The 19,960-nt window shown below is 42.3% G+C and overlaps 1 protein-coding gene across 2 annotated transcripts in view; it reads right to left on the minus strand.

Moving 5' to 3' along the window:
• SGSM2 (small G protein signaling modulator 2) overlaps nucleotides 1-19,960 on the minus strand; it is a 385,744-nt gene that overhangs the window by 141,188 nt on the left and 224,596 nt on the right. The gene's annotated exons all lie outside the window — the stretch shown is intronic.

Genomic DNA, 19,960 nt, shown 5'->3' on the forward strand with positions numbered 1-19,960 from the left:
TTTTGAGACATCATCAGGGGACTTCACACATGTATTCAAGGGCAGTAAAGATCAAGGTGGTTTTGGCCTCGTGTCTTCACTCAGGATATTCAGTTGTTCCTATCCATGCTGTACAATGGGAAGTGTCCCATGACAGCCAGTGTCTCACCACAAACAGCAATGATTTGGGTGAGCATCATTGCTGTTTGTGGTGAGACACTGGCTGTCATGGGACACTTCCCATTGTACAGCATGGATAGGAACAACTGAATATCCTGAGTGAAGACACGAGGCCAAAACCACCTTGATCTTTACTGCCCTTGAATACATGTGTGAAGTCCCCTGATGATGTCTCAAAAGAAAGACAGAAACATGGCATGTAGGGCTTTGTAATTAGGGCCATATAGAACACTAGACCCATACTGAGGGAAAGGTTCGGTGTGGGGTCGCCCCTGTCGGGGCGGGTGCTCCATGTGTGATAGGTAGGCGCTGCTTGTAGCCCCTGACCCCTAATGAGGCAGGAAAGGCAGAATAGGGCCTATTAGGAGTTATCTGCAGTGCCAATACGGACGCAAGCACCCTGGTCACACCGGTTCCTGGTACTATTCAAGACCAGGAAATTTCTCCATTGAATGTGGATCCCACAGAATGGGGTAAGATCCACCCCTTTTTTCATGCATTTGAAGTGGTATATTGGAGATATTGTTGTTGTCCATCACCTTACAGAAACCATTATTTTAAATGATTTAGTAAATGTTATGTTTTAAAGTAATCCCAGTTTACAAAACGAATCTGATAATTATTTGGGTGTAATCAGATATCGCCACAGATTTATCCAGTGTGGTGATATAATTAATTTTATTAACGTATTAGACAATCAGAGAGAAAGGTACAGTAAATAACGTTGAAACTACTCATTAAACCAACATTTCAAAATTTGGGAAGATATTTCAGTTATACAAGATCTAGTTATTCATTGACATGTAACTCAAGAGGCTAAGAGAGTGCAGCACAGGCCACCTGCAGGAAGGTTCTACGAGATGACAAACAGGACCAGGGTAGTCACATCAAGGTAAGTCCTCATGCACACAATCGTATTTTCAGTCTGCGCCTGATCAGCATTTTTTTGCGGATCTCCACGGACCCATCAATTTCTATGTCATCCGTGTGCTGTCCACATCCGCGTGGCCGTCTGTTTTGCGGGCAAGAATAGACATTTCTACAACAGGGCCTGCAGGATGCATACGGCCAGTATCCACATTTTGCAGATCCGTGGTTTGCGGACCACAAAAAGGCGAAGGCAGTGTGCATGAGGCCTAAAGTGAAGGAAACTCTAGTTCAAGAAGTTTAAATTCAAAGTCTGTCTGTTTAGAAGATTTCTGCATACTGTCATATTGTTGGGTTTAACGTGATTATGCAGGGTTTTGACATTGATGACCTATCCTCAGTATTGGCCATCAATATCAGATTGGTGGGGGTCTGACACCCTGCACTGCCGCCGTTCAGCTGTTACCTTGTAACAGAAATGGTAATTGCAGTGCTATTTTTATTCACTTTAATGGGAGCAGGGCTGCAGTTACCAGCTCTGTCCACTGAACAAAGAAGGAGCTGTGCAGTTTTGGCGCCAACTTCCGACACAGAAGCTACTCAAAAACAGTTGATTGCTGAGAGTAGGAGGTGTCAGACCAGCGGCCATATAATATTGATGGACTATCCTGAGGATAGGCCATCATTATAAAAATTCTGAACAACTCTATTAATGTAGAAAGAGTAGTAGCCTTCCAAGCGGCGGATGAAGGCAGCATGAATTTTATCCTACTAACTGTATCTGTATGCAGGGGATTTGGAGACCTGTCTGATATGGCATGTATTGTACAGTATGTCTTCATTTTACTGTATCGGAAAGAACAGTCTGCTGTGTTTTTTTTATAAAATGGACCACCGCAAAAACAAAATATTGCACACTGTGCGGTATACTTTTTTAAAAAATGTTTTTTCAAGATTTGCTGATTAGGAATGATGTGAACAGAGCCTTTAAAAAAAAAGGAGCTTCAAACAACTATAAAGATACTGTATATTGTAAAATGAATCAGCGAAGGATGGAAGAAATGGTCCAGTTGCATTTAACCACTTCACATCTGACATGTCACTTTATGTGGTAATAACTTTAAAACGCTTTTACTTATCCAGGCCATTCTGAGATTGTTTTCTCGTCACATATTGTACTTCATGACAGTGGTAAAATGGAGTCAAAAAATTTCATTTTTAATTATAAAAAAATACCAAATTTTCCCAAAATTTGGAAAAATTAGCAAATTTCCAAATTTCAATTTCTCTACTGTATAATATGTATACTTTTTTTTATTTAAGTTTTCCATAATATCATTTTTTAAACAAAAAAAATCATGTTTTAGTGTCTCCATTGTCTGAAAGTCTTTTTTTTTTTTTTGGGCAATTGTCTTACGAAGGGTTTATTTTTTTTTTGCGGGATGAGATGACTGTTTAATTGGTACTATTTTAGGATGCATATGACATTTTGATCGCTTGGTATTACACTTTTTGTGATGTAAGGTGACAAAATGGCTTTTTTGACACACTATTAATTTTATTTTATTTTTTTACGGTGTTCTCCTGAGGGGTTAGGTAATGTGATATTTTTAGACAGCAGGTTCTTACGGACGCGGCGATACCTAATATTTATACATATTTATTATTATTGTGTAAAACTTAATAATCATTTTTGAAACCAAAAAAAATAATTTTAGTGTCTCCATAGTCTGAGAGCCATAGTTTTTTTTTATTTTCTGGGCAATTGTCAATTAGGTAGGGTATAATTTTTGCAGGGTGAGATGACTGTTTGGTACTATTTTGGGGTGCATATGACTTTTTGATCGCTTGCTGTTACACTTTTTGTGATGTAAGGTGACAGAAAATGGCTTTTGACACAATTTTTTTATTTTTTTTTGCGGTGTTCACCTGAGGGGTTAGGTCATGTGGTATTTTTATAGTGAATATTCTTACGGACGGTTCTTACTTACAGTGCAGGGCTGATCGAGGTCTGTGAGTAGCGTGCAGCTACCATCTCCAGAACGTCCATTCAGAGTTAAACATCCACCCATAGGACGTTTATATTCTATGGGCGGATGTGAGGTGGTTAAATATTTTATTGCTTGGCTGGCTTTTTACTCAGCAAGTTTAAGATCTAATGCTGCCATACAAATTGTACGTATTTATTTGTATTGATTGTAGCTTACCGTGGACTTGATTTAATACTCCACACAATCATTTTGGCATAAATATTTCAACACTGAACATAAACTACATTACACCTAGGGTGGCCTCTTGCAGAACCCCGAAAAGGAGGACATCGTAGCGGGACAGTGGTGCAAAATAGTTCAGCATGTTTAATTCTACCAGCATGGTCCATATCACTGTATACACAAAGATGTATAACTTATACCAGCTGTACATATATAATTATATACAGGAGATACCTAGGTTATACCAGCATGGTCCATATCACTATATACAAGAAGATGTATAACTTATACCAGCTGTACATATATAATTATATACAGGAAATGCCCAGGTTATACCAGCATGGTCAATATCAGTGTATACACAAAGATGTATAACTTATACCAGCTGACATATATAATTATATACAGGAAATGCCCAGGTTATACCAGCATGGTCCATATATCACTGTATACACGAAGATGTATAACTTATACTAGCTGTACATATATTATTATATACAGGAGATACCCAGGTTATACCAGCATGCTCCATATCACTGTATACAAGAAGATGTATAACTTATACCAGGTGTACATATATAATTATATGCAGGAGATGCCCAGGTTATACCAGCATGCTCCATATCACTGTATTCAAGAAGATGTATAACTTATACTAGCTGTACATATATTATTATATACAGGAGATACCCAGGTTATACCAGCATGCTCCATATCACTGTATACAAGAAGATATATAACTTATACCGGCTGTACATATATAATTATATACAGGAAATGCCCAGGTTATACCAGCATGCTCTATATCACTGTATAAGTGAAGATGTATAACTTATATCAGCTGTACATATATAATGATATACAGTATACAGGAGATACCCAGGTTATACCAGCTGTACATATATAATGATATATACAGGAGATACCCAGGTTATACCAGCTGTACATATATAATGATATATACAGGAGATACCCAGGTTATACCAGCTGTACATATGTAATTATATACAGGAGATACCCAGGTTATACCAGCTGTACATATGTAATTATATACAGGAAATACCCAGGTTATACCAGCTTGCTCCATATTACCATATACAAGAAGATGTATAATTTATACCAGATGTAGATTAAAAAAAAATAATGGCTGCACAACTTTATACTTACAAACAATAAAGCTGAGAATAGGGATCATTCTAAATTAAAGTAGTATTATACCTACTATAAATTAAAAAAAAAGGAAACTCTTTGCGCACATTTTGATCAAACTTGTGTCAGGCCCATCTACCAGGCGTCAAGGTGGCTTCCGTAAGTGTAAAAATGTGCAGCCATTATTTTTTTATCAACCATGTTTGCTTTATGGATATGCACCTGTGACTATGAATATGAATGTGCTAGTCTAAATCTTCCTGTATTATATCAGCTGTACATATAGAATTATATACAGGAGATGCCCAGGTTATACCAGCATGCTCCATATCACTATATTCAAGAATGTGTTATACGGTATAACATCTTCTTGTATATAGTGACCATGCTGGTATAACCTAAATATCTTCTGCATATAATTATATATGTACAGCTGGTATAAGTTATACATCTTCTGGTACCAGAAGAGGACAGATGTATAACTTATACCAGCTCATATACATAATCATATACAAAAGATACCAAGGCCAGATGGCAACTAGTAGTAATACCTGGGCCTAATTCCTAGTGGACTCTCTGTGTGGGTTGGCTGCTGTGCTGGCTCAGCCTGAATCAACTTGCTGAAAGCAGCCTGAACACTGGAGGCAGGCTGGGCTCAGTGTGGGCTGGCTGCGTCCAGGGAGGCAGGCTGGGCTCAGTGTGGACTGGCTGCTGGCTGCGTCCAGGGAGGCTGGCTGAGCTGAGTGCCTGAGAGTGCTGCTGCCTGGACCTGGCTGGCGAGGGTGGTTCCAACAGTCGGGTTAGTGTCTGACTGACTGTGTGTACACTGTACTGTAGTCTGTACAGACTCTGTAGATAGAGACTGGGCAAGTGTGGCAGCAGCGGCACCCGCGGTCTCTCCACGTCCCACGCTCCTCTGTTCCGCCTGTAAAAAACAGAATTGGCCGTTGCTGCGTGCAGCAGCTACATCGCTTAAGACGTTGTGAAGTCACGATACAGTACACTGTGATCTAGACGTGCTGCCAGGCCCTGACTCCTGTGTCTGAGCCGGAGGCCGCCGGCTGTCAGCTTAACCACAAAAAAGGAGGACTTCTGGCCATTCCTCCTGGCCTTGCATCGGACGAAGGACCAGAAATGTATATAAACCGGATGTCTGGCCACCCTAATTACACCTCTGCTAATGTCAAATGCTTTCTCATTAATCTGTGCTGGGGTAAATGCAAACCTCAATATGTGGTTTGTGGTCATTTGAGATATCATTGTCTATATCTCTGGGTCTAACTACAAAACACAAGAAATCAAAATAGAAACCCAAAAACTACAGGTAAAAAGTCCTACACATAAGAGCTCCAATTCTACACCTCAAAGGAAACCACTAGTGTCTTCTGAAAATGTATACAAAATACTGCAAATATTGTAATTCTACTATGTTAGGTTTCAGATCAAAGATGGATATAGTTAAAAAATGTTCAAATAGTTTTCTGGGAGAAATCTGTCACTGGGGTGATCTGGGGCATTTATGTCTTTTTGATCATTTTTTATTAAATTTTTGGGTAGATGAAGCGATGAAAAAAAATGTGAATCGACCATTTTTATTTTTATTTTTTCACCATATGGGATATTTTTATATTTTAGTAGTACGGGCATTTTTGGGAGTGGTGATACCTATGATCTTTACTTTTTTATTGTTTATTTTATTAAATTTTTTTGGGGAGAGGGGGTGATTTCAATGTTTATATACCGTATATATATATATATATATATATATATATATATATATATATTTTTTTTACTTTTAAAACTTTTTAAATGTTTTTTTGGCCCCCAAGGGGACTGCAACATGCAGTCATTAGTATAAGCATTTAGCCATTTGTATTAAAGGGGTTGTTCCACGAAAAATATTCTAGAGTTTTTAAACCAGCACCTGGATCTGAATACTTTTATAATTGCATGTTGCAAAATTTAGCATAGCCACTGAGTTATTCAATAAACTGTATGTGTAAAGCGCCACCTGCTGTTTGTTTTTTCTTTCTTTGACCTGCTCACTGAGATGGCCGCACATGCTCAGTTTAATCCTTTAACTGCCTCCTGAGCTGTGATTGGGAGAGCTGAGACACGCCCCCTTAGCTGCAGCAGAAAAGACGCTCCCCTTGAGCTTTCAGGTTGATATCAATCTAGCAGAGCAATGAATGGGGAGATCTCTTGATCCACGTGAGGTACAGGGCTGGTTCTAGCTTTGTTAGAAAGAGATTGCCATGTACTATATGATGTCTGATTTCCATTTTTTACATTAGTCATGGGATAACCCCTTTAAGTAATGGAATGTTGGCCATTACAGAACACAAGAATCCGTATATTCCAATGCAGTGCTGCCATCTGGATGCCTACAGGCTTTCCAAAGAAGGGGGCACGGCCAACAGGCCTGGCATATTTATCTTCTTTTATGCCAGTTTTGTGGTGTAAAAAAAAAGATTGAAATTTACGGTACTATACCTCCCAGCTGGCATAGATTAGGTGCACTTTAGGCGCACAGACTACTGGAGGAGGATGCTCCTAATTTATTACAAGTTGTGCGCCTCATCATAAATCAGGCACATCCTCCCTCAGCTCAGGGGATATCATAGACCAATGTAAAACGCTTGCCTATGATAAATCCCCCCCTCCATTGGCTGGTGAGTACCTTGTAGGGCACTAGGACATCAGATAATGACAGTGGTGACATCATAATTAGCTTTGTCATTCACACTGTTGGTGTATTTAAGCAGAATGGCTGATGATGTCACAGGAAGCAATATGGTAAGTGATGATGTCACAAGTGGTGCTGAACTGATTTTACAATTGTGATGACATCATAATGGACACTGACACTGCCTGCTGTGTCTGTCACAGGGGATGACATCACATGTGGGGTGAATCGTGCCATCTCAAGTAATTGACTAAAAAGTGAATGCTAAACCTGAGATTTAGCTGTAGAGCAGGGGTAGCCTGTATCTAAGCCCTAATGCACCACTTTTATATTTATTTTATGCACTACTATATTCCACAGCACTTTACAGACATGAGCATCTCACTGTCCCCAATGGGGTCACAATCTAAGTTCCCTATCAGTATGTCTTTGGAGTGTGGGAGGAAACCCACACAAGCACGGGAAGAACATACAAACTCCATGCAGAGGTTGTCCTTGGTCAGATTCAAACCCAGGGCCCCCGCGCTGCAAGGCATTAGTGCTAATCACTGAGCCACCGTGCTAGGATGTGACATCGCTCTACAGGTGACTTCATGGGAGATGTCACTTCTTATAAGATTGTCGGTGGGTGGTTGTCAGGACACTAGTCCATGTAGTGATGTCAAACGGTTAAAGATAAATGTAGCAATAGGACTTTTATTGTATTATTAGCTATGCACGCGATTTATATATTACCTTTATTGTGATGGAAAAAGCAAAAACTATTGAATAGTGTACGGTATTTTCTGGCTGTGTGCTATAATAAGGTTGGCATGGGAATTGCATTAAAAAAAAATAAAAAAATCCACCACTAAACATTTTCGCAGTGACTAAAACAAAGCCCATTTGATTTTATAACTAAAGGATCCTCCAGGCTAAACATTCAGATATATTAATATTTAAGAGTAGATCATCTTTTATATCTCTCCATTCAGAATGGTTCATCCACGTAGCATGGTTTGACTTTGAGCACATCTGCAACTGGAAATCAATGGGAAGTGACAGCTGTTCTAGCAAGTCAGGATAGCAGTGGCACAAGGTTATTGTCCATGTCAAGTATTATTAAGGTAAGGTCTACGTCTGAGACATAGATGCTGCTATAATGGCTGCTTGAGAGAAGCAGTAAGCAGCCTTTGCACACGTTCTTTATCAGTGAACCTACAGGACAGTCAGAAGACTTCATCAACACCTTGCAAGCACCGAGAACTCGATAATATTACATCTGTGTCTGTATCTGACATAGTTTCATTTTTCTGTCCTAGGTGGTGTTGCTTCATCCTGATCGCCTGAAACCACATGCAGGGCCGGTTTTAGACAAAATGTGGCCCTGGGCAAAATCAAAAGTGGGGCCCCAAATCTTGTAATAATTTACTAACAAGACAGTTACATTCTGTCGATTTCCTGCGCTCCCTCACAGATTTACACCCTGTAAAGCTCCTCACACAGTTCTTCACCCTCATGGCCCCAGAATACGCCACATGCCCCCTCCCCTCACAGCAATGAGTTCCCCTTACTCACGGCATCTGAGAGTGTGAAAAACCGGAAGCGCGAGATTCCTCTTCAGGTGCGCTTTCCCCCAGAGGAGATCAGGGAAAGCACCCTGATCTAAAAATGAGTCGCAGCCTGTACTCGGCTTCCGGGCTCATTGTTAGTATAACCCAGTTCAGGCCACTAGATGGCAGCACTGAACTGTGATAAAGTGATTTCTATACAGAATAATGGAGCAAGTTACAACTGATGATTGTAAGTTGTGGTCTGCTTGGGGGACTTAACAAAAAGAAAAAAAAATGTAAAAAAAAGTTTTAAAAATATAAAAAAAACATAAAAATTTTAATCACCCCCATTCCCCAAAATAAAAAGAAACTAAAAATTGAATTATGGGCATCGCCGCATGCGAAAGCACCCATACTATTATCCTACAAAAAATTAGCCCCCACACATCTCCGTGGACATAACTATAAAACAAGTTATGACGGTCAGAATATCGCGATGAAAAGAAAAAAAAATATTTTTTTACGAAGTGAGTCCTGATGAGGCTTAGCTTGCTGCAGTGAGCGGGCCTATAGAGGTGCTGAGTGGGGGGAACTGTTAGGGTAGCCACCTTTCCCAACAAAAAATACTGGTTACACAAGTTAAAAAGGTTGGCGTGGGTTAATACGGGTGTTATTTGATCATATTTTACGTCTTGCTCAATAAAATCAAATGTTTCACTGTTGGGAACACCCTGTGTATTTAAATTCTATTTAGCCTCTTTTTTTCAAAATTTTCAGTAGGGTTTTGAACTCACAACCGTCTACATTAAGGGCCAGAACCTTAACTATTGGGCTATAGAGCTCAATGCTAAGTCAGTGCTGAAAAACCCCATAGAAGTTTCTCTTGTATTATACAAGAGAAACTTCTATGAGGTTTTTCAGCATTGATTAAGCATTGAGCTCTATAGCCCAGTGGTTAAGGTTTATACCTGTACTGTCGAAGGTTGTGATTTTGAATCCCCACAGAAACATTTTAAAACTTAAATACTTGAATACGGGTTACACAAGTTAAGAAAATTGGTGTGGGTGTTATTTGATCATATTTAAAATTTTGCTCCATTTTCTTGTCAATAAAATCAAATTTTTCACTGTTGGGAACACCCTGTGTATTTAAGTTTTTTATTTAGCCTCTATTTTTAAAAAGTTTCTGTAGGGATTTGAACTCACAACCTTCTACATTAAGGGCAAAAATATTAACCACTGGGCTATAGTGCTCAATGCTATATCAGTGCTGAAAAACATCATAGAAGTTTCTATTCTGTTAAAAACTGCATACAAGTTTTTCTTGTATTATACAAGAGAAACTTCTATGAGGTTTTTCAGCACTGCTATCAAGCTCTATAGCCCAGTGGTTAAGGTTCTTACCCTTAATGTAGAAGGTTGTGAGTTCAAATCCCCACACAGACATTTCAAAAATAAAGTCTAAATTAGATTTATATACATAAGGTGACCCTAAGCATAATGACAAGGCTTGGGAATACTTCTTTCATGTGCATAACACTGACTCTATATATGGAGTCAGAACAGGGACTCCTAAGATGGGAAATTCCCCATTCTGGAGTCCCAGCAAACCGCTGCAGTTTGCTCTCCGGTATGAGAACGGAACGGAATACATTTTGGAGCGTTCTGTTCAGTTGTTTTGTCCCCATTTACAATGAATGTGAACAAAACAGAAGTGTTTTTTTCTGGTATGGAGAACCTATGACGGATCTCAATACCGGAAAATATTATCGCTAGTGTGAAAGTGTAGTGTGAAAGTAGTTTCTGTTCTGTTTCTGTTCTGCATCAGGATGCCTTCCCTTCCGGCATAATTCCATTTTGTGACCGGATACAAAACCGCTGCAAGCTGCAGTTTTGTGTCCACTCATAAAAAAATGGGAAAAAATTGATCCGGCACTGAAAATAATGTAAGTCAATGGTGACAGATCAATTTTTTTCGTAGCCTAAAACAATGGGTCCGTCACCCATTGACTTTCAATGTTTTTATTAACTGGTCCGTTTTTTTCTGTTTTGATTTCACACAACCGTATGCATCCTGGAACGGATGCATCCTGATGTGCTAGATCAAAATCGATCTCCTCTGCCAGATCTCAATATCGGAATTAACAACGCAAGTGTGACAGTTACACAGAAAAGTTGAGCTGTTTTATAAATACAGCTCAGGATGTATTTATCCTGAGTTACAGCATGTATTAGAATCCATAATTCTCTTTCCCATGACGATCATCAGAACTGTGGGCCAGATTTATCATTACTCTGACAGCTCACTCCACTTTCACATATGGCTAAAGTCAGTTTTAGCCAAGTCAGATTTATGATCGGCCCTTTAAGACTGTAATAAATGTGGTTTGACGGTAGCATCACCGAAAGAGAAGACGTCATCGGCGCAGGCGCACTGAGGGAGTGCTGAGGAGACGAGCCTCCTCATCTCAGAGCGCCTGCGCCGAATGACGCGAGGCGCGCGATTTTTGAATTACTGACAGGGCCGGCCGGAGGAGGAGATCACGGCTGGCCCTGTCAATCAACACGGCGAGGGGGCGGATTGCTGCAGCAGCTACCAGCAAGTAGACGCCCTACTTGCTGGTAGAGCCCTCATTTACATATTATAAAAGTTCGTTTTATAAAGAATCGGCCGCATGAAAGTAAGTAAGAGCATTATATTCTGCTATATCGCACTATGAGCAATCTAACTATCCAAAAAAAAAAATATGAGTTTTGCAGGGTGACAGAAACCCTTTAAAGGGTTCCATTAAAGGGTTCCTCCAGGATTTAACAATTGATGACCTATGCCTGTGATCACAATATCAAATCGGCAGTGATTCTGACACCCCACACTCCCACAATCTGCTGTTTGGATGTAGCTCCGGCACTGGTCCTACACAGCTCCATCCCTCCGCTATACAATGACAGGGCTGCATAGTTCCAGCACCTATTTTCAGCACAGGAGCTATTCCGTAACAGCTGGTCAGCGGGGTAGCAGAGTGTCCAAAGCCCACCAATCTGACACTGATCACCTATCCTAAGGAAAGATCATCAATTGTTAAATCCCGAAGAGCCCCTTTGTCTCCAGGACCACCTTGGCTTTTTCTCTCTGAAGTTTCCGTAAATCCAGCCAATCAGCGGTCATTTATTCTGCACTGTGGTTGTCAGATTACCAGATGGATGCAAATGCGCATGAATCCAAGCCTAGGGGATCTGCAACAAATGTCTGTACGACAATGGTAGCTTTAAATACTTCCCCCCATAGGCAAACTTAGAAATCACATGCACTTACCAGTATATTTTTTTTCCAGTGAGTTGGAGTGACACAAAAAAATTAGCAAGTTTCTGCAATTGTCACATGAATTTATGTCTATTGCAAAAATTCATGCAAAACTTCACGCAACGTGGAATCAGTTGCACGTTGTGACTTTTTGCCAGCTTAGGCTACTTTCTCACTAGCGTTTTCCCTTTCCGCTATTGAGATCCGTCATAGGATCTCAACAGCGGGGGGAAAACGCTTCCGTTTTGTCCCCATTCATTGTCAATGGGGACAAAACGGAACTGAACAAAACGGAATGCACCAAAATGCATTCCGTTCTGTTTGGTTGCAAGCAGCGTTTTTCTGTCCGCGATGTGGCACGGAGCAAGACGGATCCCTCCTGACACACAATGTTAGGCTCCATTCACACGTCCGCAAAATGGGTCCGCATCCTTTCCGCAATTTTGCGGAATGGGTGCGGACCCATTCATTCTCTATGGGGACGGAATGGATGCGGACAGCACACAGTGTGCTGTCTGCAGCCGCAATTGCGGAGCGCGGCCCCGATTTTGGCTCCGCAGCTCCGCAAAAAGATAGAGCATGTCCTATTCTTGTACGCAGCTTGCGGACAAGAATAGGCATTTCTATGGGGGTGACGGGCTGGTGTGTTGCGGACCCGCAATTTGCGGGTCTGCAACACACCACGGACGTGTGACTGTAGCCTAAAGCCTATTGCACACGACCGTATGGCTTTTTCAGTGTTTTGCAGTCCGTTTTTCACGGATCCGTTGTTCCGTTTTTTGTTTCTGTTCCGTTTTTCCATTCCGTTTTTCTGTATGGCATATACAGTATACAGTAATTACATAGATAAAATTGGGCTGGGCATAACATTTTCAATAGATGGTTCAGCAAAAAACGGAACGGAAACGGAAGACATACAGATGCATTTCCGTATGTGTTCCGTTTTTTTTGCGGACCCATTGACTTGAATGGAGCCACGGAATGTGATTTGCGGGCAATAATAGGACATGTTCTATGTTAGAACGGAACGGAAAAACGGAAATACGGAAACGGAATGCATACGGAGTACATTCCGTTTTTTTTGCGGAACCATTGAAATGAATGGTTCCGTATACTGAACGCAAAAAACAGCCAGTAAACGGGGTGAAAAAACGGTCGTGTGCAGGAGGCCTTAGTCAATAGGGACGGATCTGTTTTCTCTGACACATTAGAAAACTGATCCGTCCCCCACTGACTTTCAATGGTGTTCATGAGGGATCCGTCTTGGCTATATAAGACATAATACAACCGGAGTCTGTTCATGACGGATGCATGCGGTTGTATTATTGTAACGGAAGCGCTTTCGCAGATCCATGACGGATCCGCAAAAAATGCTGGTGTGAAAGTAGCCTTAAATGCATTTTATACAACGGTTTCTCTATATTTGAAATTAACAAACGGCAAAGGCACATCAATCTTTTCCTATAGCACTGAATAATTTGCATACTAAATGTTACATGTACCTTTTACGGCATTATGGAACTGCAGTGAAATAACAGGCCCGCAAAGGCATTTAAATCTAGCAGAGCTACAGTAGCAGAGCCATAATCACAGCTGTGAGGCATGTTAATGCTCTTCCTGGGAGATCAGTGCTGTCTGGGCCTATATGGAGGCTGACAGTGATAATTAGCAGGGCATATTAATCAGAGCGCTGCAATTAAGACTGTATTACACAGGGACCACAGGTCAAAGCCGTCTGCGATTTATCCAATTGTTTCCCATCCAGCCTGAACTAGGGACACTCCTTTACAATTTATTTGATGTCTCCCAGAAGTGGATGGAATAAGCCAGTACATCTCATCTAAACTCAGAAATGTGCAGAATTTAACATGACATTTTAATAGCCCATCTCTTTTAAAGGGGAAAATGAACTCCCATTCTAAAATAATCGCACTGGGTTCTAACTCGTTAAGTTAAAAAATGGAGTAATATTGTTAGAATAATTATGAAATTTTAATAAAACGTATCAAGTACGGCTTACAGCATAACTTAGGTAGAGCTATTGATGACGGAGCCTTATTTAAAGTGGTTGTCTGAGATTTTGATATTGATGGCGTATTCTCAGGTCACCAATATCACATCAGCAGAGGTCTGACTCCTGTCACTCCTGCTGATCAGCTGGTTGAAGGGGCAATGGCGCTTCGGTGGCCGCTGCAGCCTCTTTCTAGGCCAGTGATGTCACGTTCATGGGTCACATGGCCTAGACAAGTGAATGAGGCTCAGCTGCAATACGAAGCACAGCCACTATCCAATGGACGGCGCTGTCCTTGGTAAGCTGAGAGGAAGCCACAGGCGCTCACGGGAGTGCCGCGGTCTCCTCAAACAGCTGATTGGCAGGGGTGTCGCACCCCGCTGATTTGATATTGAACTTGAAAGCAATGTACCATCTTCCTTTTTTTTTTTGCTAAGTTAATTTATTTATGTTTGTAATATGTTTCTATATTTTCTGATTGTACATTTTTTCTATTTTCTTTGCATGGTGATGAAGGCAGACATTTTGCCTGGGCCGCTACAACAATGACCGCAGAAAGCAGGTACCCGGACATAAGAAAACGAATACAGAAAATGACTCATTGACTTAGAATGGAGAATGTAGTGAGCATGCTCTGTGATATGTGCAGTAGTCACCTAGCTGAGAAGGGGAGAAAAGAGGAGGAGATCAATCACTTATTGTCATGGGCTGATCCCAGCTTCATCAGAAACTTTTACTGGTAACTCATTTTTGGTTTAGGTAGGTGAGCTGTTCCATAATGGAGCGTGCCCAGTGTCGGACTGGGATGCTTAGGGCCCACCAGTAATATTCATTCTGGGGGTCCACTGTACAGCGACATGCAAATATTACCTGCCCACATAGAGGCAGACAGCAACAAGATGCTATAAGATGATTATGGGGGTTTCTGCAACAACTTCAAAAGAAGATCGGCCCCAAGGATAGGATACTGGCTGGCCTGCCTCTATTCCTAGAGGCAGTCTTAACCTTCGGATGCGTCTATAATAATAAACTGCATATTCTACCCAGTTTTTTATATTGATGATATACACTGCTCAAAAAAATAAAGGGAACACTTAAACAACACAATGTAACTCCAAGTCAATCACACTAACTCCAAGTCAATCACAATAAAACTGTCCACTGAGTGACAATCAATTTCACATGCTGCTGTGCAAATGGGATAGACAACAGGTGGAAATTATAGGCAATTAGCAAGACACCCCCAATAAAGGAGTGGTTCTGCAGGTGGTGACCACAGACCACTTCTCCTATGCTTTCTGGCTGATGTTTTGGTCACTTTTGAATGCTGGCGGTGCTTTCACTCTAGTGGTAGCATGAGACGGAGTCTACAACCCACACAAGTGGCTCAGGTAGTGCAGCTTATCCAGGATGGCACATCAATGCGAGCTGTGGCAAGAAGGTTTGCTGTGTCTGTCAGCATAGTGTCCAGAGCATGGAGGCGCTACCAGCAGACAGGCCAGTACATCAGGAGACGTGGAGGAGGCCGTAGGAGGGCAACAACCCAGCAGCAGGACCGCTACCTCCACCTTTGTGCAAGGAGGAACAGGAGGAGGACTGCCAGAGCCATGCAAAATGACCTCCAGCAGGCCACAAATGTGCATGTGTCTGCTCAAACGGTCAGAAACAGACTCCATGAGGGTGATATGAGGGCCCGACATCCACAGGTGGGGGTTGTGCTTACAGCCCAACACCGTGCAGGACGTTTGGCATTTGCCAGAGAACACCAAGATTGGCAAATTCGCCACTGGCGCCCTGTGCTCTTCACAGATGAAAGCAGGTTCACACTGAGCACATGTGACAGACGTGACAGAGTCTGGAGACACCGTGGAGAACGTTCTGCTGCCTGCAACATCCTCCAGCATGACCGGTTTGGCATTGGGTCAGTAATGGTGTGGGGTGGCATTTCTTTGGAGGGCCGCACAGCCCTCCATGTGCTCGCCAGAGGTAGCCTGACTGCCATTAGGTACCGAGATGAGATCCTCAGACCCCTTGTGAGACCATATTCTGGTGCGGTTGGCCCTGGATTCCTCCTAATGCAAGACAATGCTAGACCTCATGTGGCTGGAGTGTTTCAGCAGTTCCTGCAAGACGAAGGCATTGATGCTATGGACTGGCCCGCCCGTTCCCCAGACCTGAATCCAATTGAGCACATCTGAGACATCATGTCTCGCTCTATCCACCAACGTCACGTTGCACCACAGACTGTCCAGGAGTTGACAGATGCTTTAGTCCAGGTCTGGGAGGAGATCCCTCAGGAGACCGTCCGCCACCTCATCAGGAGCATGCACAGGAGTTGTAGGGAGGTCATACAGGCACGTGGAGGCCACACACACTACTGAGCCTCATTTTGACTTGTTTTAAGGACATTGCATCAAAGTTAGATCAGCCTGTAGTGTGTTTTTCCACTTTAATTTTGAGTGTGACTCCAAATCCAGACCTCCATGGGTTGAAAAATTTTATTTCCATTTTTTTATTTTTGTGTGATTTTGTTGTCAGCACATTCAACTATGTAAAGAACAAAGTATTTCAGAAGAATATTTAATTAACTCAGATCTAGAATGTGTTATTTTTGTGTTCCCTTTATTTTTTTGAGTAGTGTATGTTATTTGAGATTCTGTGCTGGTCGGACTGGGGGCCTACCTTTCTCAGGGGCCCACCGGGGGATTCCCCTGTTCCCCTGTGGCCAAGTCCGAGCCTGAGCGTGCCTATTTCAGCAATGTATGGCATGTCAGCAGGATATGCTATACATTCTCCCAACCAAACACAGAAGTGAGTTCCTAACTGTACTTGACAATACAGAAAACCTATCAGACCTCACACTGGGCCCCATTTGCTAATGGGACTACACCTAGAAGCTGTTTTAAACTGCATCAAAATTTGGTGCATCTAGTTTCAGTAAGATCCACTGCACCTATCTCATGAATGAGGCATGGCTTAGCAAGAAAAGGAGTGTGTCTTAGCGGGAATAGTTGTGGTCTAAGATACGACATATAGGGGGCCATTTATCAAACTGGTGTAAAGTAGAACTGGCTTAGTTGACCATAGGAACCAATCAGATTCCACCTTTTATTTTCCAAAGGAGCTGTCCGCACCTGAGGGGTTAATTGTGCGTATCATAGCCCCCTGTAAGAGATCGGGTGCTGCCCGGCAGCAGGGGGCAGTCATGTACACAGTTCTTAGTATATTCTAACTTGAAGCGTCCCCATCACTATGGGAACGCCTCTGTGTTAGAATATACTGTCGGATCTGAGTTTTCACGATATAACTCAAATCTGATGGTATATTTTAACATAGAGGCATTCCCATGGTGATGGGGACGCTTCAAGTTAAAATATACCATCAGATTGGAGAAAACTCCGATCCGATGGTATAATAGGGACTCCTGACTTTACATTGAAAGTCAATGGGGGACGGATCCGTTTGCAATTGCACCATATTGTGTCAACGTCAAACGGATCCGTCCCCATTGACGTGCATTGTAAGTCAGGACGGATCCGCTTGGCTCCGCACAGCCAGGCGGACACCAAAACGACTTTTTCCTTCATGTCCGTGGATCCTCCAAAAATCAAGGAAGACCCACGGAAGAAAAAACGGACACGGATCACGGAACTACGGAACCCATTTTTGCGGACCGCAAAAAAAAAACGTCGTGTGCATGAGGCCTCATACTGACAGCTTTATGTCACTATGATTCTGTGGAAAAAAGGCCATGCAGAGACACATAGCATTATAAATCATGATAATGCCGTGCACTCCTGCAATCCAGAGCGGAGGATCACACTCACACACGGAGCGTGATTCCCGCAATGGACTCGGTCGTGTGAAACAGCCCTTAATCTTAATGGGGCTTGCCACCAAACCCCAATCAGATGAATGGAACTGATTTTGAGTTGCAAAAATGTCTACAAAAAAAATCCCCATGTGAGTTCACTGTAAGGCCTCTTTCACACTACCGTTTTTTTCTCCGTTTTGCGGGCCGTTTTTTGCGTTCCGTATACGGTCCGTATACGGAACCATTCATTTCAATGGGTCCGCAAAAAAAAATGGAATGTACTCCGTATGCATTCCGTTTCCGTATTTCAGTTTTTCCGTTCCGTTGAAAGATAGAACATGTCCTATTATTGCCCGCAAATCACGTTCCGTGGCTCCTTTCAAGTCAATGGGTCCGCAAAAAAAACTGAACACATACGGAAATTCCGTTTTTGCGGAACCATCTATTGAAAATGTTATGCCCAGTCTAATTTTTTCTATGTAATTACTGTATACTGTATATGCCATGTAGATTGTATTTTTTCCCCTTATAACATGGAAACCTGCGCAGAAAATCCACACGCAATCCTGATCATGTGCATTTAGCCTAAGGCCTCATGCACACAGCCGTTGTTCTGGTCCGCATCCGAGCCACAGTTTTGGAGGCTCGGATGCAGACCCATTCACTTCAATGGGGCGGCAAAAGATGCGGACAGCACTCTGTGTGCTGTCCGCATCCGTTGCGCCATTCCGTGGTCCGCCAAAAAAATATAACCTGTCCTATTCTTGTCCGTGCTTTGCGGACAAGAATAGGCAGTTATATTAAAGGCTGTCCGTGCCGTTCTGCAAATTGCGGAACGCACACGGACGCCCTCCGTGCTTTGCGGATCCCCAGTTTGCGGACCACAAAACAGACAACGGTCGTGTGCATGTAGCCTGAGAGTTGTCTTTGTAGCACTTTTTCTCCATGATTACCTTAAAGGGCATCTGTCAGCAGATTTGTACCTATGAAACTGGTTGACCTGTTACGTGTGCACTTGGCAGCTGAAGGCATCTGTGTTGGTCCCTTGTTCATATGTGCCCGCATTGCTGAAAAAAAGAATGTTTTATAATATGCAAATGAGCCTCTAGGAGCAATGGGGGCGTTGCCGTTACACCTAGAGGCTCTGTTCTCTCTGCAACAGCCATGCCCTCTCCACTTTGATTGACAGGAGCAGGCAGTTTAAATGAGATCATGTCTGTCCCTGTCAATCACAGTGGAGAGGGTGGGGCAGTTGTAGAGAGAGCAGAGCTTCTAGGAGTATTGGCAATGCCCCCGTTGCTCCTAGAGGCTCATTTGCATATATTAAAACATAATTTTTCTTAGTAATGCGGGAACATATGAACATGGGACCAACACAGATGTCTTCAGCTGCCAGACATGTAACAGGTCAGCCAGTGTCATAGGTACAAAGCTGCTGACAGATGCCCTTTAGGCCTCTTTCACACAAGGGTGTCCGGATAAGGTCCGGATGCGTTGCGGCAAACCCGCGCGAGTAGGTACCCAATTGCAGTCAGTTTTGACTGCCATTGCATTCCGTTGTTCAGTTTTTATCGCACGGGTGCAATATGTTTTGCACGCATGTGATAAAAAACTGAATGTGGTACCCAGACCCGAACTTCTTCACAGAAGTTCAGGTTTGGGTTCAAGGTTGTGTAGATTGTATTTTTTCCCCTTATAACATGGTTATAAGGGAAAATAATAGCATTCTTAATACAGAATGCTTAGTACAATAGGGCTGGAGGGGTTAAAAAAAAAATAAAAAAAATGTAACTCACCTTAATCCACTTGGGCATCTCTTCTGTCTTCTTCTTTGAGGAATAGGACCTTTGATGATGTCACTGCGCTCATCACATGGTCCATCACATGATCTTTTACCATGGTGATGGATCATGTGACGGACCATGTGATGAGCGTAGTGACGTCATCAAAGGTCCTATTACTCAAAGAAGAAGACAGAATAGATGCCGGCTGCGCGAACAAGTGGATAAAGGTGAGTTAAATTTTTTTATTTTTTTTTAACCCCTCCAGCCCTATTGTACTAAGCATTCTGTATTCAGAATGCTATTATTTTCCATTACAACCATGTTATAAGGGAAAATAATAAAGATCGGGTCCCCATCCCGATCGTCTCCTAGCAACCATGCGTGAAAATCGCACCGCGTCCGCACTTGCTTGCGATTTTCACGCAGCCCCATTCACTTCTATGG

This window comes from Bufo bufo, chromosome 3, assembly GCF_905171765.1.
Source record: "Bufo bufo chromosome 3, aBufBuf1.1, whole genome shotgun sequence".
NCBI lineage: Eukaryota > Metazoa > Chordata > Amphibia > Anura > Bufonidae > Bufo > Bufo bufo.